Below are 25,859 nucleotides of genomic sequence, written 5' to 3'. Positions count from 1 at the left end.
TCATAGCTTCAAAAAAGAGGAGGCAAGGCAAGGAAGAAGAAAATTTACCTTAGGCATGGAGTAAGCAGCTGCAGTACCTTACTTTCCACCGTTCTCCAACTCGACCGTCCTTGGTTCCCTCCATAACCAGGCTATAGCAGAGCGGCGGTCAGGCCTCGAGAGAGGTTGGCCACCAAGGCAGGCGTGGTGCTATTTAGAGTTGTCATGGCAAAGCCCCATGTTTGGGAGTCGTTCTTACTTTGTTCTTAATTTCTTTAATCTGTTTTGGAGCGTGTATTAAACGATGATACTTTTGGATGATATTTTGGCAACACCATGATTTGCTTTACTGGGTGTTGGTTTTTGTTTTGTCGAGATGATTATTCAATGGTTTATGAATGATGCATTATGATTTTGCTTAAGTCTGTTTTGTTTATTGTTTTAATATTTTGCCTTGACACTATAAGAGCTTTCGAGAGATTGTCTGGTGCTAAGGCGAAATACTTCTACAACTTGTAAGAGATTTTGAGAGATTGTCGTTTTTCTAGAAATTGATTCTTAGATTTGAGAGAATTAAGATAGATCTACATGAGTAATGTAATAGATCTGGGATGGTGATGTTCTAATCTGCCTGTCTTAGAGATAAAGAGAGGGTTTCAATCGACTAAAAGGGATAAACGCTTGAGTATGATAGACAACGAATATAGTTCACGCTGAGGGGTTTTACCACAACAACAGTCTGACAAACCAAGGGTTGTAGCTCACGCCGAGTAGTATTGCCATAACAACCTTCTTAGAATACTCTAGTAATCTTGTCGGGCAACCTAAGCATATCATAACAAATCCTTCTTGACTTAGAATAATTTCTTGCCATAGCAAAAGACCAACCTGAGTGCTCTTTGAAAAGTCTGAATATGTGAGGTTATTCTGAATATATTTGAATCAACGTTTTTCTTTGCCTTGATTATTTTTATTTATTACTTGTGCATATTTTCTTTGCCTCGACCAAACTTTTCTGCAACCACAATTCACAATACTCTCTTGCTTTCACAACGCTTTGACACCTGTTCATATAATCCATTGCTAATTGTTATTCCATTTTGACAAGAATTCAGGGACTAGCTCGTGACACCTAGTTCCAATTGTGGTGAAACATCAAAACCCCTACCAATCCCTGAGGAGACGATAACTCACTTACCCTTTATTACTGGATTCGACTGTGTACACTTGCACAGATTTGTTTGCCTTAGCATAAACATTTACAAGCGATCATGACTCAATAGTTAAAGAGAATATTATTCTCTCTATAGATTATAGGTTCGAGTAGTTGTGCCTGCAAGGTATGTGTGCATTGTTAATTGGTTAAGAGAGCTCTGAACATATACTATCATGTAATCACTCCAAACTATTTAAAAAAATTAGGGTAAAGTACACAAATGATCCTTCAACTATTAAATGTTACAAAATGGTCACCCAACTATTCATATGTTCCAAACTCATCCTTTTTCATGAAAAAATTGGCAGCAGTCTAAGTTGAACATTAATCTATTGATTGAGATATGATAAAATCTGACCTTGATAATCGAGGGATCATTCTGACCCTGATAGTCGGAGGATCATTTGTTTACTTTACCCAAAAATCTATTGATATACAAATCTTATGAGTGATCTTAATGGTAGTGGGCGACATGTTTTCTATAGAAACTCGAGTTCGAATAGTTTAGTTTGCATATGTGCATAAATTTATCCATACTTAAACCAAACACAAATATTAACTTAGTTACAACATTATTTCATAAATTATCAAAGTTCAATAAATTTAATGATTAATTTATAATTTTTGAAAATTTTGTGATTAATCTAGGAATTTAGAAAATTATATTAAAAAATTAAAGAGTGAAATTTCAGGATATACAAAATTAAATCATAAATTAAGAATACATAAAATAAATATCTAAATTATATAAGAATTTGAATTTTGTAAGATGCGACCAAACTCCTCAAAGAATTGAATCCCTTGTACAAATAACTTTTCTACTGTTTGGTAGTAATATCTGTGGCGATTTTCCCCAAAAATCACCTTGATCAACTTTATTTACCTGTCAGACATTCTTTCATTTTTATTTTTTGATCTAACACCTTTCGCAGGAAGGCGCGGCTCATGCACCATGCCTTACGTCACATGGCAGAAGGCGCGGCCCATGCACCGCGACTCGTGAAACAAGTAAAACAACGGATGCTAATTTTGTAAATATTTTAAAATGATGCCTAATTTGTAATTAATTTATGTTAGGGTGATATTTATGTAAAGCCGTCAACTTTATTTATTTATTTTTATGTGATATTATTTTTAACAACAGTTAATAATGTTTATTGACTTTTAAAATTAATTGTTTAAAAATATAAAAATATTAAAATAAACTTTTAATTACAATTGAGAGATCAAAAGAATTGGTAAATTACTAGAGGTGAATCCTCATAAACCTTGAGCATTTTTACTTTACGTTTAAAAATATAAAATATTATAATATTATAATAAACTTTTAATTACAATAGATCAAATGAATTTTAAAAATATTAAAATATTATTTTTAACTTTACTTTTAAAAATAATGTTTATTGACTTTTAAAATTAATTGTTTAAAAATATTAAAATATAAAAATATTAAAAATATTTACAAAACTAGCACCCATTTTTTACACGTGTTACAAGATGCGGAGTATGGACAGCGCCTTACCCCACGTGGCGCCACATCAGCGTAAGGAGTGGTGTATGGGCTGCGCCTTCCTGCAAAATATGTTAGATCGGTAAATAAAAATGAAAGGATGTCTGACAGGTAAATAAGTTGTTCAGGGTGATTTTTAGGAAAAATCGCCAATATCCGTTTGGTTGTAAGGATATTAAAGTACCCTAATCATAGAATAGGGGACCTAAAACTCCATGATATGTTCAAACACCTCATAATTAAGGATACAAAGAAGAAAAAGACAATGTTTTGACCAATATTAAAAATACAATTAAGATTAGTGGTAAAAATAAATCTCTTTTTAATCATATAAAGGTTTAAATTGTTACAATTTAATCCTTCTTCCGAGCTTTGCATAATTTTTCTTTGTCCAATAAATATATATTTGCACTTCTCAAGTTCCACAATCGATGTGGGACTATTTCTCAACTTAAACCTATAAAGCTAATTGTCATTCAATGGTTGGGAAACAAGATCTTTCCCTTAGTGGGATACCATTTGGTGGGGGGGGGGGGGACTAATGACTATAATTAATAAGATTCCCAAATTGAACTCATTTCAAAATGGTTTAATCTTATCCTATGTCCGTCTATAATTTAAACTTTTGATTTTAGTCTTGAGATTTCAATTCCTCAACTTTAATTTTTAAATGAGCAAAGGGACTAGATTCTTAAAATATAAAGGCTTAATATTAATTTTTTGATACCTTATTTTTAGTCCATTTTGATCATTAAAATTCTCACTTTTTCAGTTAAGAAATTGGATTGTAACGTCAGCCAATAAGAACGTGATATATGGTAGATAATATTCTCATGAAATGTATAGACATACAAGTGCCATGTTGTTATTGGTTCATATTGCAATTTTTTAAAAGTTGTTAATGATTTTGTGTAAACGATAAAATTACAGTTTGAGTATCAAAGTGAACTGAAAAAGTATAGGGTAGAATATACTAGAGGTCATTGAATTATGCTGAAACGGTAGTTTTTATCAGCATTCCTTCAAATGTAATAAAATGATGATTTAACTTATCTAATTGTTGCACAATTGTCTCCATAACCTTATACATAGTGATAAATTTTGATAAGTTTAAGGGCCATTTTGTAATAGTTTGATAAGTTTAATGATAATTTTATAATAGTTTGACAATTTAATGATCGTTTTGTAACTTTTTGGAAAGTTCAATAATCATTTTGTAACATTTGAAAGTTCATTGATCGAAAAGATCACTAGACATAATTCAATTACCTCTAGTTTATTTTACCCAAAAGTTTATTCCGAAAATGAGAAAACGAATGTAGCTCGGGTTGCTAAACTGAGTATTAAGCCAAAAATAAAGTAGTTAAATTTCAAAAATCCTAAGAATGCAAGGACCGGGACATAGACCGAAAAATCTTGGTCAAGGTTTTTATTTTCCATTTCAAGGCATTTACTTCATTTTATTATACACGGCAAGCCATCTTGGAGATGTCTTGAAAAATATCAAAACGTGTCCAAATCCAACATGAACTCTATAATATTTTACTCCCTAAATTTATCAATTTAGTCCCTAGATTTGTCAATTTGTAAACAAAAACAAGTATGAAAAATATAATAACTCTATAATATTTTAGTCCCTAAATTTATCAATTAGTCCCTAGATTTGTCAATTTGTAAACAAAAACAAGTAAGGAAAAGATAATATTGAACAAATGAAAGTAACAACCCCAAGAATTCAAGCATGTGCCCAAAGAGGAAATCATCAAAAACCAGTTGCAGTTTCACAATTTCAACTTTTTACTGTTTCAACGTTTTTTTATCTTACCTAGTAAGTATTAATTGAATTCGTGTTCGAAATCGATTGGATGAATAAAAATAGATGGCTAAAATTGACTCCTTGTTTTTTTTTTCCAGTGAATATCTTCTCATTTTCTATTACTAGTCCCAGCCATCTAATTTTACTCATCCAACGGTATATAATCTATGTAAAGCTAAATGAGTTTACATTGTGTAATAGGTCCTATCCCATATATATATATATATATATATATATATATATATATATATATATATATATATATATATATATTCATGGCATGTTCAACTTCTATTTGATGTGTAAAAAGTCGTAAGAATCTGATGCAGTACTGTTAAGAGAGAAATAAAAATGGTATGTCAGCTGAGAAATTCTTGGATGCATATGATTTTGATCATACAAGTCATTGGAGTTAGGTTGTACACCGTCGAGGCCGAGCCTCAGAGGATTCTGTTCGATACCGATGTCAAGACCGACGACTTGTTCGTTCTGCTGTACCTCTTGAAGCTCAACAGATCGGAGTTTCTATTGGAGGTGAACTTTTATCTTCTGCATTAGGAAAACTGTTTTGCAGCGATATAAAATCGAATTTTGCAGTCAATCACCATCAGTACAAATGCATGGACTGATGCCGGGCATGCGGTGAATCAAATTTATGACATACTTTACAAGATGGGGGCGACAATATCACGGTCGGAGTAGGAGGAGAAGGCGGTATCATGGAAGACGGTAACATACAACCGAATGTCGGTGGATATCTTCCAATTATCGAACAGGTACTCGGACTGGATTTTCAGTGTTGGTACTGTAAATGTGTATGTATGTTCAGCTTATGTATTTGTAATTTGATTACTGGGGAATGACGACGTCCGAGGATGTCGATATAGGCAAGCAATTCCGGTAGGCCTCGGAGGACGATTAGATATCGACACAAACTTAGGCATCCAAAAAGCATTCCTTCAGCAGGGTAGCCGGAAATATACTCCTCTTCGACAGCCTACCGCTCAGCAAGTGATGATCGAAACAATATCTAAAGGTCCAATTAATGCTTTCATCACATGAGTTCACACAAATGTGGCCATTTTTCTCATGAGTAATTCACACCACAAGAAAAATGTTGAGCACGTATATGTCATGGGTGGTGGAGTGAGGTCCGAAAGCCCGACGGGATGCTGCCCCGGGTACGGTAACTCGTCATCTTGCCAGACTCAGCAGTGTGGTGACCACGGTAATCTGTTTACAGACTACAACACGAGTCCTTATGCCGAGTTTAATATCTTTGGAGATCCTTTTGCAGCATATCAGGTAACTGAAAGAAGTTGATTTGTTGATTGCTTATGGATCTAGAATTATGAGTGTAACATACGTATGCTAATGTTGTAGGTGCTCCATTCGGGCATTCCAGTGACCCTCGTTCCCCTTGACGCAACGATCACCATATAGATAACCGAGGAGTTTTTCAAGGCATTTGAGGCGAACAAGGCCACCTATGAGACTGAATACTGCTTTCAGTCATTGAAAATGTCTCGCGATACTTCGTTCGATGACCAATTCTACAGGGTAATGCTAATGCAGTTAGTCGGTGTTTTAAGAATCCGTGTTTTGTCGCGTTAATGTCATTAACCGTGGTGTTTCTACCTCCTGCAGAGCTATTTCATGTGGGATTCCTTCATATCCAGTGTGGCAGTCTCAATCATGCGTAATTCGCACAAGAATAATGGGGAGAACGAAGTTTGCAGAAATGGAATACATGAATATAACTGTAGTAACTTCGAACAAGCCTTACGGAATATCCGATGGCTCAAATCCATTCTTCAATGGCCTTAAAGTTCCAAAGTTTAAACTGATGAAAGGTGGAGTTCATAGTGGCCATGTCCAGACCGGTCTTCGAGATCCTCTTTGCTTCGTTGAGAACGGAAAAGGGAAATGCGAGGTAACTTCATTGTCAAGTTTTCACCAGAGCAACCCTTTTGTACGTTCATACATACCTTTTAACAATATCTAAAGCATTATAACCAAATAGGATGGTTACACAAAGGAGGTGACCGGACAGGACGCAGTTTGTGTTCTCGTCGCCACAAAGGCAAAAGCTAATAAGGACGTCGGCAGCAAACTCGACCGAGAACTCTACATAAGTTTTCTGGATGTATGTAAGATAGGAATGTCAAATTTTACTCGAACTTGTCTGATATTTATTGATGATATGTTATAAACATTGCTGGAGCCTGCCTGGAATGCAGGTTCTAAATAGTCCAGTACATACGGGGCGGTTCAATTGTACGACCGAATTTCCACATTACAGAGAAGTTCTTTCTAAACTGGATTATAGAAACAAAAGGTTGGGGAAACCGGTCATTTTCGATATGGATATGAGTGCCGGATATTTTGTAGCTCTATTTTATCTCCTCAAAGTACCTATGGAAGTGCTCAACCTCAAGGTAACTGGTTTCAGTTTCATCGGTTTCGGAACTGCTTTCGTTAAATGATTGCATTAAGATTTAGTACACACTGCATTCTCCTTATCCATGCAATATTAGTGTCTCCGACCGGTTGGGCTAATGCTGCGACCATCGATATGGTCTATGATGTACTGCACATGATGGGCCGTGACGACATTCCAGTTGGTCTGGGATATGTATCTGCAATGAATCAATCAGACAAAGTTTTCCCTCCTGTTGGAGACTGCAAATATGTTAAGGCTATCCCGCATGGAAGTGGCGGATTCCTTGATTCAGATACTCTTTATGGGCTAGCTCGGGAGTTACCGCGAAGTCCTAGAAGGTGTTTCACCTTGTTCTCTCTTAACTCTATTTCCTGTCTGAAAAGCTTAAAACCAAAATGAAATATGTCGGTATTCATTGCAGGTATACTGCAGAAAACTCGGTAAAGAGCTCCTAGGGATACTGATCATCCTGAACTGAGACAACTTTTGGCACTGGAAATTTGGAACTCAATATTGAGAACTTTGGATCCTGGATCCAAAATTACAGTATTGACAAATGGACCTTTGACTACTTTGGCCAAGATTATAACTCATACAAGAACAGCTTCACTGATCGAGGTACTTGGATTTTCGGAAGTTGATCAACGTTTTCCCAGAATCAGGTTTTCTGTCGATATTAATATTTTTCATTTGCTGTAATTGCAGGACCTGTATATTGTTGGAGGACATATCAGCAGAAGTCGCCTCAATATAGGAAATGTCTTCTCTATTCCTTCTGTTAGGTATGGCTCATAAATATACCAGTATCTCGTTGTGGGGTTACGAATTATGTGGATTGGGGGTGCGGGGGCGCAACCCCGCGGTACGGTACAGGGTTGATTTTGTAATTATGTACCAGGATTTTCTATTATAAATAGAGATGTAACCTAGACCTAAAAGATCATTGAATAAAACTTCTAACGCCGCCTAGGCACCGAGGACGTAAGCACATTGTCGAACCTCGTAAAATTCTCGTGTTCTTTTGTTTTCTTTACCCGTTTTCGTCAACAATTAGTATCAGATGTCAGGAGCAAAATTCGAAGTCGCGAAATTCGATGGTCAGGGTAACTTCGGATTATGGCAAACGAGGGTGAAGGATCTATTGGCGCAGCAAGGGATCTTGAAGGCTTTGCGACCTACAAAGCCCGGCGTCGATGGATGAGGAAGATTGGGAAGAATTGCAGCAGCGAGCGGCAGGAACCATACGATTATGCTTGGCGGAAGAGGTCATGTATCACGTCATGCATCTATCGTCTCCAGACGAAATTTGGAGGAAGTTGGAAAGTCAGTTTATGTCCAAATCCTTAACGACAAAATTGTATCTGAAGCAGCGGCTGTATGGGCTGAAGATGCAGGACGATCACGATTTGGCGCAACACGTGAATGTCTTCAATCAAATCGTTTCTGATCTGGCTCGGCTTGATGTGAAAATTGAGGATGAAGACAGAGCGATGATTCTGTTGTGTTCGTTGCCTCCCTCTTACGAACACATGGTGACTACTCTTACATATGGGAAAGAGACTATCAACGTTGAGGAGATTACTGCAGCCTTGTTGTCTCACAACCAGCGAAACCAGAATGTAGGGGAAAGCTCTCAAGCCGATAGCTTATATGTCAAGGGTAATCGAGATCGTGGACGGAAGCCAGAGAAGGCAGGGTCCGGGAAGCGGAATTCCAGATCCAAATCCAGGGATAAGAAGACGATTCACTGTTACAAGTGCAAGGAGGCGGGACATATGAAGCGAGACTGTCCGAAGTTGAAAAAGCAGACTGATGAGAAGCGTGATGGCTCATCCAAGTCTGTGAACGTGGTCGAGGATGATAATTCTGATTGCAGTGAGGGTGATATGCTTTCTATTTCAACGACACAATTGACGGATGCTTGGATTCTTGATTCTGGATGTTCTTATCACATCACGCCAAATAGGGAATGGTTTTTGACATACAGGCCGGTTAATTCTGGTTCGGTTTATTTGGGTGATGATCGATGTTGCAATATTGTTGGTATTGGTGATGTCAGAATTAAGATGCACGATGGCTCCGTTCGGACGTTTGAGTGGTGTTCTACATATCCCAGACTTGAAGAAGAATTTGATTTCCTTGGGCACTTTGCACAAGAATGGTTTTATCCCTAAGGCTGACGAGGATAGGGAAACCATTCGGATTGTTAAAGGAGTATTGACTGTGATGAAAGGCAAGATGACTGCAGGGAATATCTACAGATTGTTAGGGAGTACCGTTGCAGGTGGAGTTCACTCTGTTGAGTCCTATGATGATACGACAAAATTGTGGCATATGCGCCTTGCTCATCTTAGTGAACGTGGTATGGCAGAATTACACAAGAGAAACTTGTTGCATGGTGTCAAAAGTTGTAAGCTCGATTTTTGCAAGTATTGTGTTCTTGGTAAACAGACTAAAGTACGTTTTAAGACTGCGAAGCACACAACTCAAGGGATTCTTGATTATGTGCATTCTGATGTATGGGGGCCTTCCACGACATCGTCTTTGGGTGGATCTAGGTACTATGTTACTTTTATTGATGATTTTTCACGGAAAGTTTGGGTGTATTTTTTGAAACAGAAATCTGAAGTTTTTGAGAAGTTCAAGCTGTGGAAAGCTGAGGTAGAAAACCAAACAGGATGAAAAATCAAGTGTTTACGGTCTGACAATGGTACGGAGTACACAGATTCACAGTTCCTACAATTCTGTAAGGAGCATGGGATTCAGAGGCATTTTACAGTGCGCAAGACACCACAACAGAATGGTGTTGCGGAACGAATGAACAGGTCGTTGAATGAAAGAGCCAGATGTTTACGGTTGAATGCGGGGCTTCCCAAACACTTCTGGGCTGAGGCTGTTAACATGGCGTGTTAACTTATCAACAGATCGCCAAGGGCATCGCTGGCTGGGAAAGTTGCAGAAGAGGTATGGACTGGTCATGATGTTAGTTTTGATAACTTACGGATTTTTGGTTATCCTGCTTATGTGCATGTACCTGCTGATGAGAGATCCAAACTTGATGCAAAATCGAAGGAGTGCATTTTTCTGGGTTACAAGAAAGGTGTCAAAGGATTCAAGTTCTGGGATCCAGTTGCGAAGAAAGTTGTGATTAGTAGAGATGTCGTTTTTATGAACAATCCATGTTGCAGCAGAAGCAAGACACGACAGTGGTGGATTTCGAGCAGTTTCCAGTTGAGAAACCAGAAACTTCTCAACCGACTTCTGGTGGTTCCACTACGGATGATTTGCAGGATTATAGTCTCGCCAGAGACAGGGTGAGACGGACGAATATAAAGCCTCCGAACAGATTGGGTTTTGAAGACTTGGTATCTTTTTCACTTATTGTTAGCAGTGATGATCCGGTTACTTTTCATGATGCCATTACTAGTCAGGAAAACGACAAGTGGATGGCAGCCATGGTTGAGGAGATGGAGTCTTTGAATCACAATTGCACATGGGAGTTAGTTCCCCTTCCTGAGGGTAAGAAGCCGATTGGTTGCAAATGGGTGTATAAGAAGAAACCAGCAGTAACAGAAAAAGAGGGGGAGAAGTTCAAGGCTCGTTTGGTAGCAAAGGGTTTTTCACAGCAGAAAGGAGTTGATTATGATGAAATCTTTTCTCCTGTGGTCAGGCACACTTCAATCCGAGCAGTACTTGCATTGGTGGATAGTTGGGATTTGCATTTAGAGCAGATGGATGTTAAAACTGCTTTTTTTCATTGTGATTTAGAGGAGCAGATCTACATGCGGCAACCTGAAGGTTTCACTCAACCTAGAAACGAGCATTTAGTTTGCAGATTGAAGAAATCTTTGTACGGGTTGAAACAGTCTCCAAGACAGTGGTATAAACGGTTTGACTCCTATATGATCAAGATTGGCTACAACCGATGTGAGTATGATTGTTGTGTCTATGTTAAGAGCCTTGATGATGGTTCTTTTATTTTTCTATTACTGTATGTTGATGATATGTTGATTGCTGCGAAGAACATGGATGATGTTATCGGTTTGAAAACTTTATTGAGTCAGGAATTTGATATGAAAGATTTAGGTGCTGCAAAGAAAATTCTTGGAATGGAAATTTGCAGGGACAGAGACTCAAGGAAATTGCGGCTATCTCAACGGGGTTATGTTGAGAAAATGCTAGAAAGGTTTGCGATGAGCAGCGCGAAACCAGTTAGCACTCCATTGGCGAATCACTTTAAGCTCTCATCAGAACAGTGCCCTAAGACAGATAAGGAAGCTGAAGATATGGCAAAGGTTCCGTATTCTAATGCTGTTGGCTGCTTGATGTATGCGATGGTATGTACTCGTCCTGATTTAGCTCATGATGTTAGTTAAGTTTGTAAGTACATGTCTAAACCAGGTAAGCAACATTGGGAAGCAGTCAAGTGGATCTTTCGGTACTTAAAGGGTACTGTGGGACATGGAATTATTTTTGGGAGTCAACGGGATAATCCTTTGGTTGTAGGATATGTGGATTCAGACTATGCAGGTGACTTGGATAATAGAAGATCTACGACAGGGTATGTCTTTACTCTTGGTGGAGGGCCTATTTGTTGGAAGTCTACTGTTCAATCTGTTGTGGCTCTATCTACAACTGAAGCTGAGTACATGGCAGCGGCTGAAGCTGCAAAAGAAGCTTTATGGCTTACTGGTTTAGTGAAGGAGTTGGGTGTTCAACAAGGTGGAGTTCATTTGCTTTGTGATAATCAAAGTGCTATTCATTTGGCTAAGAATCAGGTGTATCGTGCTAGAACTAAACATATTGATGTAAGGTTCCACAAGATCAGAGAGTTGGTTGCATCTGGAGAGGTTTTATTTCAGAAGGTACATACTGATGAGAATGTCGCTGATATGTTCACCAAGCCAGTTACGACAGACAAGTTCAAGCATTGCTTGGACTTGTTGAATGTTTCGAGTTGTTAAAGAAGCAAGGTAACCCAACCCACATTGAAGTTTCCAAGGGGCAGGATATTCGCCAAGGTGGAGATTTGTTAGGTATGGCTCATAAATATACCAGTATCTCGTTGTGGGGTTACGAATTATGTGGGTGCGGGGGCGCAGCCCCGCGGTACGGTACAGGGTTGATTTTGTAATTATGTACCAGGGTTTTCTATTATAAATAGAGATGTAACCTAGACCTAAAAGATCATTGAATAAAACTTCTAGCGCCGCCTAGGCACCGAGGACGTAAGCACATTGCCGAACCTCGTAAAATTATCGTGTTCTTTTGTTTTCTTTACCCGTTTTCGTCAACACCTTCCAACAAGTACACCGAATTCAATATGTTTTTTGATCCGTTCGCCTACGATGAGCAGAGAATAATGTGGAAAACACCACCTAGTTGAACTTTAAACATTCCGATCATGAATCGGATTTTCGATTCCCAGAAGAACAGAATTCAATTCTGTTTCATGTTGGTGTTGTGGATATATTAGTATTACTTCGAATAAAGTTCAAGATAAATGAAGATGCTGTAGGTGTCATATGCATACTCATATCCGACGCTCGCATTTTAATCCGAAATATTTTTTCATTCATCAAAGTCTTACATACAACCAGACAACATCTGATCTTTTATATCAGTACAGAACAATATTTGCTACTTTAGAATACCACTCAAAATTCTTGCTTTTTTCCCTTCGTCTTTGATGGTCTTCAAAAACCCATTTCGATCACAAGTGTAGAACAAAGTACCTCAAAATTAAATTATAGACCCTTTTCATTTTGACCACCATTTTTGATTTTTTGTCAATCAGGTCACCTAACTATTTAAATGAATTCAATCAAGTCACTAGCCGTTAACAGTTAACAAAGGTGATGATGTGACAGTTAGTGAAATTGGTATAATTACACATTTTATCATCAATATATTCTATAAATTTAATCATAATTTAATTTAATTTAATAAATTTAACAAAGATGGATGTAACAGTCAATAACTTCACTAGAATTATTAAGTTAAAATCAGAGATGGACCTACGAAAATGGGTGAGGGATGTCGCCTCTAAAAATCTAAAATTACCATATATTTTAGATTTTTTTATGTATTTTTTATTGAAAATCTGTTTACGCCCCCTAAAATTTTATAAGTTCAAGTTCACTCCCTAACTTAAAATTATGCATCCCTCTCTAATTAAAACCACATAGTGAACACCCTTGAATATAGGTTAATTCTTTTAGGCTTAGTACACTTTTATGTCTCTAAATTATATCCCTAATCAATTTGGCACTTAAAGAATTTTTCAAGTGTCTAATATTTTATTCGTAATCCTTTTAGGAGTCTATTATTAATAAAAATTCGTTAAATGACAAATGTCACGTTTATATTTTTATTTTTTAAAATAAAATATTATTTAAAAATATTATTTTTTAAAAATTTGGACATACATATTTCATTTAACGGATTTTTAATTACGGAAAGAATATTAAATATAGAGGTAAAATATATTAAGTTTTTTTAAGACAACAATTTACGAGAATCGTTTCTCGAGATTAAATGCTGTTTGATATTTTATTTGTGTGGATAAGAGTACAAACTTGAAAGTGGAGAAAGAATCCTTATCTTATGATATATTTTATTGGTTTGACTTTTTCAAAAAGTAAATAAATAAATTAGTGAATTGGCCTTATCATGGAAAGTGAAAAATATTATTACGAAGAAGAATAGTTTTTTTTTTAATTTATATTTTTATGCTTAATATACGAAAAATATTATTATTAGGTAATAATTTATTATTAATAATAGTATTTTTTATTTAAAATGGTGGGAATGTCATTATCTCCAAATTTTTAGGTAATAAACAATTCTCACCACTTTGAACATAAATACTCCTAAAATAATAAAATTTTTCGTATAAATCATTATCAATTACTATTCTTCATGTTTTACTCAAAATTATAAACTTAATAGTAATAATATACAAATAGTTTAATTTAATAAAATGTTAATAATTTTGAATAGTTAAAATTATTTTATATTTTTAATATTTAGTATATTAATTATTTTATAATTTTATGAGGTAAAAATATTATTATTGTAAAAATATAATTATTTAAAATAATATTTAATTTTGAGTTATTAAAAATAGATCTTATATATTAAAAATTAATATATTTGTCCACTCGACATCATAATATTATTTTTAATATTATATTATATTTTATATAAATAAATATGGTACATATGAAAATTATTTAAAATTATAAGTTTGATATACTAATTATATTAATTATATGTAAAATATAATTTTTATTTAAATTTAGATAGTGTAATAATTAAAATATTTTTTATAACTTTTTATTCAAATATTTATAATTTAATATTAAAGTTTTACTTGTTAAAAAATGTATATCACAAGGATAATTTAGTCAAATATGCATCCAAATAATCTTATATTTATCCAATCAAACACTGTAATCTTACATTCCTGCTAAATAAACTAAACAGGGTAATACAATATTCCCAGGGTAATGTCACATTCTGGTAATATTATTTCCAAATGTAATTTTACATTCCGTGAACTAAACACACCCTCAATCATTTTTTTGAATATATTAACAGAAAAATATAAATAAAATACAAATATTATCATGCATTGTTTTTTTAATTTTATTTGTAAAAATATATGAAAGTACTATATATAGGCTAGGATATTTTTAGTGTAAAACTTTTTAGTTTTACACCCTTTTTATGATTGATGAATGATGAGAAATCAAAAATTGAAATGAATAGTAAGAAATGAGAAGATATTCACTAAAAAAAGTTAAACTTAGTCATAGCCTTTGATTTTTCCTCATATGACGATCTAAAAAGGTGTAAAACTAAAAGTTTTACACCAAGTATAAGTAGATCTTAACCATATATATATAAAGTTATATTTCTAGAGGTTCCAAATTCGCGCGCCAACGACTGCAGATAATATTTGAGTGTTTATTATCAAATGTTGAGAGTCTTTAGAACATGTATGTTAGATTATGCCCAAAAATCAAATCATGAGGTGGTTGTAATGATACTTTTTCTTTATCGTTTTTATTGAATAAAGACATTGCCACTATTATTTTTAGTTGTATTTTTTGTGTCTAACATAAAGTGAAAGTAAAGTTCATATAATAATATGATCATTATTAAAAATCTTTAGTCAAGTATTACTATGGGCATGGACAATAATAATACGTTTAAGGCTAACATGGAGTTGATTGATGACAACGTGTTATGATTGACATAGAGATGTCAAAGTCGATACACGAGTATGTTGTTAGAAAACAATATATTGGATTGACCCGCTATGAGAATGTTTCTTGGATTATTATGTGACGGTCACAACATTGTTCATGGTAAGGATATATGTATGATCCTCATACTTGAGATCATTACTATCTCAACATATATTGTTTTATGTTTTGATACAGTTAAACATGCTCTGTAACTGGTTGCACTATAAGACTAATATTGAACATATTGCGGTATATGTAGTGAGGTGTGAATTATCAAGATAAGATTTGTCCTTCCTATATAATAGGATTTATATCACATGCTACTTGATTGAGTGAGACTAGAAATGCATGGTCATGCTCAAATAAGTTGATATGAGATATCACAAATTATTCGTTTATTATAGTTTACTCTAGATATCAAGAAATAATATATGGACTATACAAATGTCACTATTCCAAGACTTGTGCCTGTTATAGTATAAAGGACAAAAGGATGTAATACATCAAAAGAGTTAGTCACGAACATATTATGTCGAATCATAACTTCCTGTAACTTAGGTAACAATGATTTATTGCTAGATGTCACTCATTGTTTGTAATATTAGAATGATTATAATTATTACTACTAATATTACTAGATCTTAGAGGGTCACACCCAATGATTGAAAAGAGCAATTTATAAATGTGTTACATATGTACAATTCTATTGTACATGAATAAAATGTCTAGTTAATATATATATATATATATATATATATATATATATATATATATATATATATATATATATACGCGTGTAATTTTAATTACACATTAAATATCAAATTTAATTAAAAGAATATAATCAAGGTAATGATATTCCTTATTAAATTCATTTAAAACCCTAATAGTTAGGGCATCACATATAAAAGGGACATGTTGGTCTAGCATCCATTTTCCCCCTTCAAAAATTCTGAAATTCCTCAAAACCTTTTTGAGAAAGAAATTTCTCTCAACTGCTTTTCAACCGAGTGAATTGAGTAAAGGCCCGCGATGATTTTTCGTGGAGGCTAGGATTTGAATCGTTCGTGAGATCGTGAGTCGTTGTTGTATTGCTGCTATTCATGGAACCCAGGGCGAGAAATCATATCTCTTCATCCCAATTTCGGTTTTATCATACATAGATCATTGGTGAGACTGTCGAGTTTGTTTTCGCTGTCTATGGGGTGCGCCGAGGGTCCCAACAATGTATTGTCATTTGTAATCTCTCTAGATTAATAAAACAAATTTCTTACTGCAACACCCTTAACCCGTATATGTACCTGAATACGAGTCAAAGATGTCACATAGCTTTACATACAATCTAAGGTTGAAAATCGAGTAAAATTTTTAACTTTTAAAATTTATCCAATTTAATCCATCCTTTCAATAAATAATGTAATCACGTAAAAATCATATTATAGTATTTAAGCCTCCAAATCAATATTAGTTTCAGGAAACAACTAGACAATCCTATATTGTTCCATATCATAAGATAAACTATCTAATTACTGTCTAATTTAAAATATTTATTTACTCTATCAAAATATAATTTTTATCTAAAACACAATATTTAAATTTTTATTTATATCCATAATATCATATCTTATACTTTTTTTCTTATTCGTATACATGCCATCTACAAAATTTAAAATAATAGGATGTCATTATTGATATGTAACACCCCAACCCGTATCTGACCCGGACACGAGTCCGATGTGTCACATTTGACTTTTCAAAACCTTTACTTGTACACAATAATGAAAATTTCCCACTAATATTAAATAAAACTTTATATTTTATATTATCTTTATAAAAAGGGTTTACAAAACTTATTAGAGCGTATATAATTCAAATCTTTTAGTTACATGCCAACCATATTTCATATAACAAAATACATGTTAATAAAATGGTTTTCTGATCTGATATCCGGAAAGGAGAAATTAACCTGTCTTGCTCCTCTATACTCCCCAATCTTCTCAAAACCTACGTATGAAACACTCACAGGCTAAGTCGATGACTTAGTGAGGCATATAAAATGAATACATAAAACCTTAATTATCTAACAATGCATGAACAATTCACACACTAATATCATACAAAATCATTTAACAATTCATATTACCATTACATACATACATATATTTATATTATCATTATCATCATTCACATTATTATTATTATCAGTATTATTTGCATTAATTCCTTTAATCTTGTGATCTTATCCTTCATACTCATGCATATCATATCATACATTCCACAAAGCAAAACACATAATATTACACAGGGTTTCTTATGTTATATCTTTTATTTGCCCATGCACACTTGTGAGAACTAAAGATATGTGAGTACATGAGGTTGTGCACATATGTTATCACCACAGCTCGTATAAATTCCACTAGGGGCACATAGAATTTGTCCCGAAAGATAACATAGATGTCCCGAAGAACCACATATAACATATATGTCCCGAAGAACCACATACATATTCCAATGGACCAAATAAGTGTATCGTAGTACCGCATATATGTTCCAAAAGATTACATATATGTCCCGAATGACCACGTAGAACCCTCGACTCTTGGCATGCCAACTATACTCCTATATCTCTTATTACGTAACATGGTCATTATCATTTATAACATTTCACATATTCATATAGGCACGTAGTTCACTTACTCGTAGAACATTTTCATATGATTCACGTTCACATATCACATAGCATATCACATAAACTTGTATTCTTTTTCACATAATCACATAGTCATATAATATCTCATATGTTCACTAAAATAATCTCATATATATTTTCTCATATATCTCAATTTCATGTATCACATGTATCTTGTCACATGACTTATATCTTATGATCATATAATTACATATCTTATATTATATTCTCATATTATCTCATAATTGTATATTTACATAAATCATATGACACATACAAGAACATCTTAACACATATAATCATGCATGCATATAATTCATATCATTCACATGCTTATATTTATGACTTCATGCACTATAATTATAGGAAATAGACTTATTGCAAGTCCAATTTCCATATAATCCCATATCAAAATAAGATGCACTCACCTTAGCTTCACTAGTCCAAGTCGTGCAGTTATCTCTTTCTTGTTCGATCTTATCTAATTGACTCATTAGATACTTGTTTTCGATTGACATTTACATAATTATACGACTTCTATAAATATCGGAGTTCGAATCGTTATAACCAATCAATATAACATAAGCTGAAAGAAACACTTAACTTAACATTTTATACTGAATAGTATTGGTACTCCCCATATAGTATCGATACTACTCTTCTATGGTATCGATACCCCTCCTCGGTACCGATACAACTTTTACATTCGATATTTACAACTTGATAATGGTATCGATACTAGATACTTGGTATCGATACCTCTTCATCCAGTACCGATACCACCCTTTAGGTATCGATACTTCTTAAAGATTTCATCCAATTATATCATATGGTATCGATATTGTTCCTTCAGTATCGATACCCCAAGCTCAATTCCTACTTATTTTGGTTTCAAGTATCGGTACTAGATGAACAGTACCGATACCCCATGCCCAAAAATTATTTATTTTAACCTGAAAATCACTCATACTCAGATAAATTCCTTATTTTACTTTTCTTTCAAGCTTTTAAACTCAACCACACTTATTCAAATCAACTATTTTCACTCTAACTAATCTTAACCTCCCATATCTAACAGTACACTTGAATTCAATAATCATGCCAATAAATCAACATGTTCCAAATTCATTTCTAACACTTTGAATTACTTATTTCAACTTATGTCAAGTCAAATTCAACTTCAAAATCAATTTACTAACTTTCATTCATAATTTCACTTTAAAACCCCTTTTTAAAAATCACCCATAACGTGTCTATCTTTTAGTTTTAAACCACTTTAAGCTTTCCTTAAGCTTGTATAACACCCATGCTTAAACCAACAACCAAAACTTTGAAGAAACTAACCAAATTTCAGAACTTACCTTTGGAAATGAAGCTCACAACAGAGGAAGAAGACAAGCAAGGTTTCGAGACTTCTGTTTTCTTTTTCTCTCATTCCTCGTGCTTAATATCCTTTTTAAAGGAAAATAAAAATCTTTCCTTTGAAAATACCAATTTACCCTTACTTCATTCAATATTTATTAAACCACCATTCATACAAATATTCTCAATTAAGTCCCTAAACTTTTCAATTTTTCAAAATCAAACCTTAAAGTTTCGAAACTAACATTCCAGACACTAGCCCTATTTTTGGGATGTTACATGATATCTATAACTTTTCTTTATTGATTGATGCCCACTCATCTTCTTACTTCACTTACTCTTCTTGACATATGCATGAAAATCATCACACGCTAAGTATACACTTAGTGAAACATTATAAACAAACTAAAGTGTTATAAATATCAAACAACTTAGCAATATCTAAACAACATATTCACTTATATAAAATTTACTAATATCATAACATTTTAAAACATTAACTTAAATTCCAATAAAATCACTAAATATCCAAACCGATCTATTCAAGCCATTTTTCCTCTTCAAGGACCTGAAAATCATCATCTCATGATTTTATCAAAACCATGATAAACAATATCATATATAATAGTCATATCAAAGCCATGATAAACAATATCATACAAAATAGTCATATCACATTATTTTTCATTCATATACAATACAAAACTTTCATATCTCATTTTCATATTTCACTTTCATATTCAATTTCACATTTCATTTTCATAATCAGTACTTTTACATTTTAGAACTTGTTCTCAAATTCAAGACTTGTTTCCAGACTAATAACTTATTTCAGATTCATAACTTAATTCCAGATTCATAGCTTATTTTCAAGTTCATAGCCAAATGTATATTTATGAGAATGTAAGGTACGTGAGTAAGATGAGTGTGCGCAATAAGTACTTCAGTTCTATCATCAAAATCAGACTATGCACTCCATGTGCAATCATATCACTTGCACCAACGGTGCTATACATAATGTACACAAATGTACTAGATCATAATCATAATCACTCCACTTCATGGCATTCCAGTTGTATCTACGACTTTCAATGCAACATACAGTGGCCTTTGTCATTAATTAGTATACGTTATGGAATTATCAAAGATATCAATATCTCAACATATCCAACTTTTCATATCATAACATGATGGGAAGTTCATACCATAAATCATTCATAAAATTTTATAGAAATATCATGGAAATAATCCATAATGAAAATAAAAACATACTTTAAAATAATATGAGGTTGACTTATCACAAGTCGTCTGTGATCAGAATAATTAAATAAATAACTGCACTTACTTATTATTACTTTCTCTTTTAAACATATAAATATTATATTTCCTTGTATAATAAATATCATAGTTAATCATCCCAATGTAATAACATTGACTCATTTCAAAAATTCTAAGATAACATATATCATAAGAGAATCATAACATACACAGTTTACCACATTCTAAATTTTATTTAATATTCTGACAATTTGTACTACCTTAAAATAAATATTATTATGTATTAATTTACACACTTAAAAACTTATCCTCAATTAAAAATTCATATCTTTTTATACTTCTTGAAATCAGTAACCGTTTATTCTAAAAAAACTAGACTAATATAAAAATTCAATGAAATAAAAATCATATAAACTAGACTGATATAAAAATTCAATGAAATATAAATCATATAAAAATTTATGGTGATTCTCTAACTTACTGTCCAGAACACAAATCTGGGCAGATTTCACTAACTTATATTTTCAGCTTATTCACTAATTCTATTAGCATATCAAATGAACATATATGCATGAATCACAAAATTTCATAACTTCTAGGAGTCACTTATTATCATAGTAACTCCCTAACTGGCTCATCGCAAGCTAATGTTTGCACGATATCATAAATACAAATTAAATATGCACTCACCTAGTCTCCTTAACTTGTAAACATTCTATAGTAATTCACGTTTCATCTTTAAGCTTCTCCTTAGTTTTAATGTTTCTTGATCTTGAATTCAAGCACACAATCTAAATTAGCATCATTTACACAACATAAATAATTCGAGTCACATGTTAGAATCTTATTAACATAAGCACATATTAGAAAATAAATTTCTAAAAATCTTTCGATGCTCATTCAAATTGACCTTAACACTTCAAATTGACCATTCAAGTCCCCTTCCTAATTTCATCAAAACTTCACATAGCACTTTCAACTTTCCATTTTTAACTATTAATTATGAATTCTTTTAGAATTCATCTCAACTTTTTCATTTTATTCTAAATAGTCCTTTGCCCTTTTACTTCAATTAAAGTCTCAAACAACTTAATTAAAATTTCCAGCATCTAATTTCCATCCCAATACCTCAAAAATTTCATTATTATCACTTAAGCCAGTAACTTTCTCAATGTTTGCGAATTATTACTCAAACTTTGACAACTTCCTAAAATAGTCAAATTTCAAATTCTAACACCAAATTCATCACTCTAACATTAATTTCCAGCATAGTATTTCACATATTGAATAATTACACATCAAACCCATAACTTTAAGAAATTACCAAATAGGTGCCCCAACTTTTATAAAATTACAAAAAGGTTTAAAATTTTTTCAAAGGCTTGTATAATCCTTCCTACATCATTTCCAACCCATACATAAATTTCCATAATTTTTATCACTTCCAAAAGCTTAGGTCGAATGTTAAGGGGGTATGATATCATGATTTCACTTGATTTCAATTTGATTCGAGCATGAAATCAACCTCTATTCAACATTTTAAAACATCTACAATCAAACCCTTAACTCAATTTCATCAAATAAAAAACTTTCCCTAATTTAGGGTTTAGGCCAGAAATCAATATAGTATTTCTAGGTGGTTTTGATCATCAAACAAGCTTGGTAATTATTCAATAGTCTCAACAACCTCTAAATCCATCATCAATTCATAAAACCCTAACATGAACATAAACCTTAAAATTTGGGAACTTAACATTCAAGCAATATTAGCATGTAATAATGGTACCAAATGATAGAGCTCTTCGAATAGAATAATTTTCTATTTCATAGTTCGATCCAAAATCCAAAGAAAATTGCTCAAAAATAAAAAATAAAATTTCTCTTACGTTGAAGAAGGCCTTATTTTCATGAAATTTCTTGTTAATTTCATGTTAGTTTGTCATTAATTAAGCTCAAATGAATTTAAAATTCATTTAATTAGGAAATGACAATTTTACCATTAACGAAACTTGATGATTACATCCACACCAAGCCACATGTTGGTTATCATCTTCCAAAGTCAAAGATGAACAAAATGTTATACCCTTGACAACTTTATCCATTCAACTTTTCAAGAATTTCAATCTTGTCATTTTCATCCAACGGTTCAAATTGAACATGGAAATAAATTCTCAAATCCAATGGTCCATATTATTTTCCATAATTTTAAAATGTAGAAATAATATTTCTAAGCTTAATTTAATATACTTCAAATTTTTTCAAAATTTCTATTCGTTCTGATTTGAAAATTTTTTACCCGATTTTATGACTTTATAGCTTTTAACATAAATTTTGGATCAAAAATTTGAATCCCACCAAAATGTCATTCTTAGGGTTGAACTAATTATTTACGGGGTCAAAACACCTAAATTTAAAAAAAATACACTTTTGGTCCCCTAAAGTTTGGAAAATTACCCTTTTGGTCCCTATTTTTCAAACTTGATACTTAAGCCCCTAAACTTTCAAAATTTACACTTTGATCACTAACCAAAATTTGGGGTATTACACTTAAATTTTTTATAGGGTTAAGATCCATACTACGGATGGCACGGGATCCGAACCTGGCCCAATTTGATGGGATCAACTTTTTTTATAAAAAAATTAGGTTCGGGTTAGAGAATAAGATCAGGTCGGGTCGCGTTCGGGTATAGGATAAAAATATCCGACCAACTCAGCCTGAAAAGTAATTTAATTATATCTGATATATTTAGGAATAATTATAAAAATACTCCTCTTTATTTTTTAATTGAGTCGCTATTTTATTAAATAAAATTAATAAAATTATCCTAAAATCAGGTCGGATCGAGTTGGATTTCGGGTGGATGATATAAAATTTTTGAGTCAGGTCGAGTTGGCAAAAAACCCAACACAACCCGACCCATGCCCATCCCTTATCCACACAGTGTAATTTTTTTAGTTTTACATAGATTTAGGATCGTTGGATCAGTGAAAATAGATTATTGGTATTAACAACTTATTTTTTCCAATAAATATCTTCTCATTTCCGACTGTTAACCTCAAACATCTATTTTCAATAATCTAAAGGTTCTAAATTTGTGTAAAACTAAAAATAATATATATATATATATATATATATATCAGACGTTAATTTATTTATTAAATTGTGTACTAATTTTTAATTACATTTGAAATATGTTGTAACAAAAAAATTTAACATTCGTTCTAAATTCAAAGTGTGGTTGATTAAAAAGAAAAATGAGAGTAAAGAAAATAAGATATATGATCATTTTTCATCCTCACATGTAAACAAAAATCATTTTAATTTAAGAAAAATGAAAGAGATATGAATTAGTGTAAACTTTTATATATATATATATATATATTAAAAAATCCTCTTAATTTTTAATCCTATCTGACAATTAATAAAATACACATTTTCTTTCAAATTTTTAATCTTCATTCTACTATTTCTTTCAATTTTATTTTCACACTAAAACTTGGCATCGTTGTTGCTGTAGACACTTATTTTCGTCTGAGGCCTTAAATATGGGTTTTGAAAATACATGATATATAGTTTTTGGAAATTTATATTATATAGGTTTTGAAAACGTGTTTGAAAACATTTTTGAAAACATATGGTTTTGAAAACATTTTTGAAAGCGTATATTATATTGTTTTGAAAACATGTTTGAAAACATTTTTGGAAAACATATGGTTTTGAAAACATTTTTGAAAATGTATATAATATATAGTTTTGAAAACGTTTTGAAAACATATATAATATAATTTTGAAAACATATTTTGAAAACATGTATATATGTTTTTTTTAAACAATTTTTTAAAAAACATAATATATTATATAGTTATATACTTATATATTACATGTTTATGTATTTTCATTACCTTATGTATTATATGTTTTTTCTTATTTATTTATTTATTTATTTATTTATTTTTATTATATTGATATTATTTTTATTTATCTAATTTATTCAGTCCAGGTTCAAACTAATGAAATCCAGTAAGAGTCCAAGGATCCAAGTCCAGAGCCCAAATGGGTAGCCTGACCAGCAAGGCCGGTGAGAGCCCAGCAAAGGAGAAAAGAGCATGACCCAGCCCAAAAGAAAGCTAGGGTTACACATGTTAGCACCAACACCTCATGACCAAGAGCCGTTGGATCGGATCAATTGATCCAACAGCCCACAACAAATCAGGAGACCCAACGATTACCATTCCTCTACGTGGTGGGCACACGCCAACCCAGTCACCAACCATCTGAAGTTCTAGGTCAAAAAATCATAAAGGAATCGGGATTGACCCATCCTGAAATAGTCGGTCAACAACGAGCAGTAATAAATTGTCTGATTAAATCGGAAAAGGGGAATGAACCATCCCGTCAGGGTCAGAAACAACCCCATCGGGGGGCTATAAATACCACGCCGAACCACACAAGGAAAGGCAGAAAAGAAAGAACAATAATAAAGGCATCACTGGAAACACTGAATACAAAAGTACCACAACAACCAACAACACACAATACCAGTGCATAACAAGAAAACCGAGGCAAACTAAGCAAAGAAATATACAACACACAACCAAACAAGAAAGTAAAACAAATAAATCAACAAAAACTTTTTCCTCTAGAGTCGTCGGGGGTATGTCAAGAAAGAGGAAGGGTCACTGAGAAAGCGAAGAGTCATCGAAAAAGGTAAAACCAAACCTTTCGACTTAGATCTACACCAGGGAGAACAATTTTAGGGAAATTGGGTTGTGATTTAGGGTTTATCGAGGCAAGATTAACATTTTGATGTGGTTTATTTTTTTTGACCACCATGGGTGGTGGCCAGCGGAGCAGAGCGACGGCGGTTCTGGTTACTAACGGGTGGCCGGTTTTTGGCCGGCTATGAGAAGGGTTGAGAGAGTTGTTAAGGGTTTTCGGAATGGGGGTAAAGATGATTTTTTCTTCTAAGTTTTGGGCTATTTATAGGGAAGGGACCGCCTTGTAATTTGAAAATAGTTAAATAATTTCTGCAGTTCATGCAGTTTTGAAGCGTAATTCATTTTGGTCACCTATTGCAATTTTTCCTCTGAATTTTCAATTAATTTGATTTAGTCCCTATTTAAATTTATATTTTTGTAATTTAACCCCTCTAACTCTTTATTTTTCCTTACAACACATCTTTAGCATTAATTTGGTTCCTCAATTTCAACTTGTTTTAATTTAATCCTTTAAGATTTTGTGTTATTTTTTTATTATCATCTCTTCTTCTTTTTTCTTAACATGTTATTTTTTACAATTTTTAAATATTTT

At 32.9% G+C, this 25,859-nt stretch overlaps 1 long non-coding RNA gene and 1 pseudogene across 1 annotated transcript; one reads left to right on the top strand and one right to left on the bottom strand.

Moving 5' to 3' along the window:
• Positions 1 to 4,905: 4,905 nt before the first annotated feature.
• Positions 4,906 to 7,238, top strand: LOC120151354 (annotated as a pseudogene).
• A 212-nt stretch (positions 7,239 to 7,450) lies between these two features.
• On the bottom strand, positions 7,451 to 12,307 carry LOC120151364. The gene is made up of 2 exons (XR_005518605.1): positions 12,262 to 12,307; positions 7,451 to 7,736 (listed from the first exon to the last, which is right to left on the bottom strand). It is a non-coding gene; the product is annotated as an uncharacterized LOC120151364 (long non-coding RNA).
• Between the last annotated feature and the right edge of the window lie 13,552 nt (positions 12,308 to 25,859).

This window comes from Hibiscus syriacus, unplaced genomic scaffold, assembly GCF_006381635.1.
Source record: "Hibiscus syriacus cultivar Baekdansim isolate YM2019G1 unplaced genomic scaffold, ASM638163v2 tig00002799_pilon, whole genome shotgun sequence".
In the NCBI taxonomy this organism is placed as follows: domain Eukaryota; kingdom Viridiplantae; phylum Streptophyta; class Magnoliopsida; order Malvales; family Malvaceae; genus Hibiscus; species Hibiscus syriacus.
This window is presented reverse-complemented; position numbering and strand designations above follow the sequence as displayed.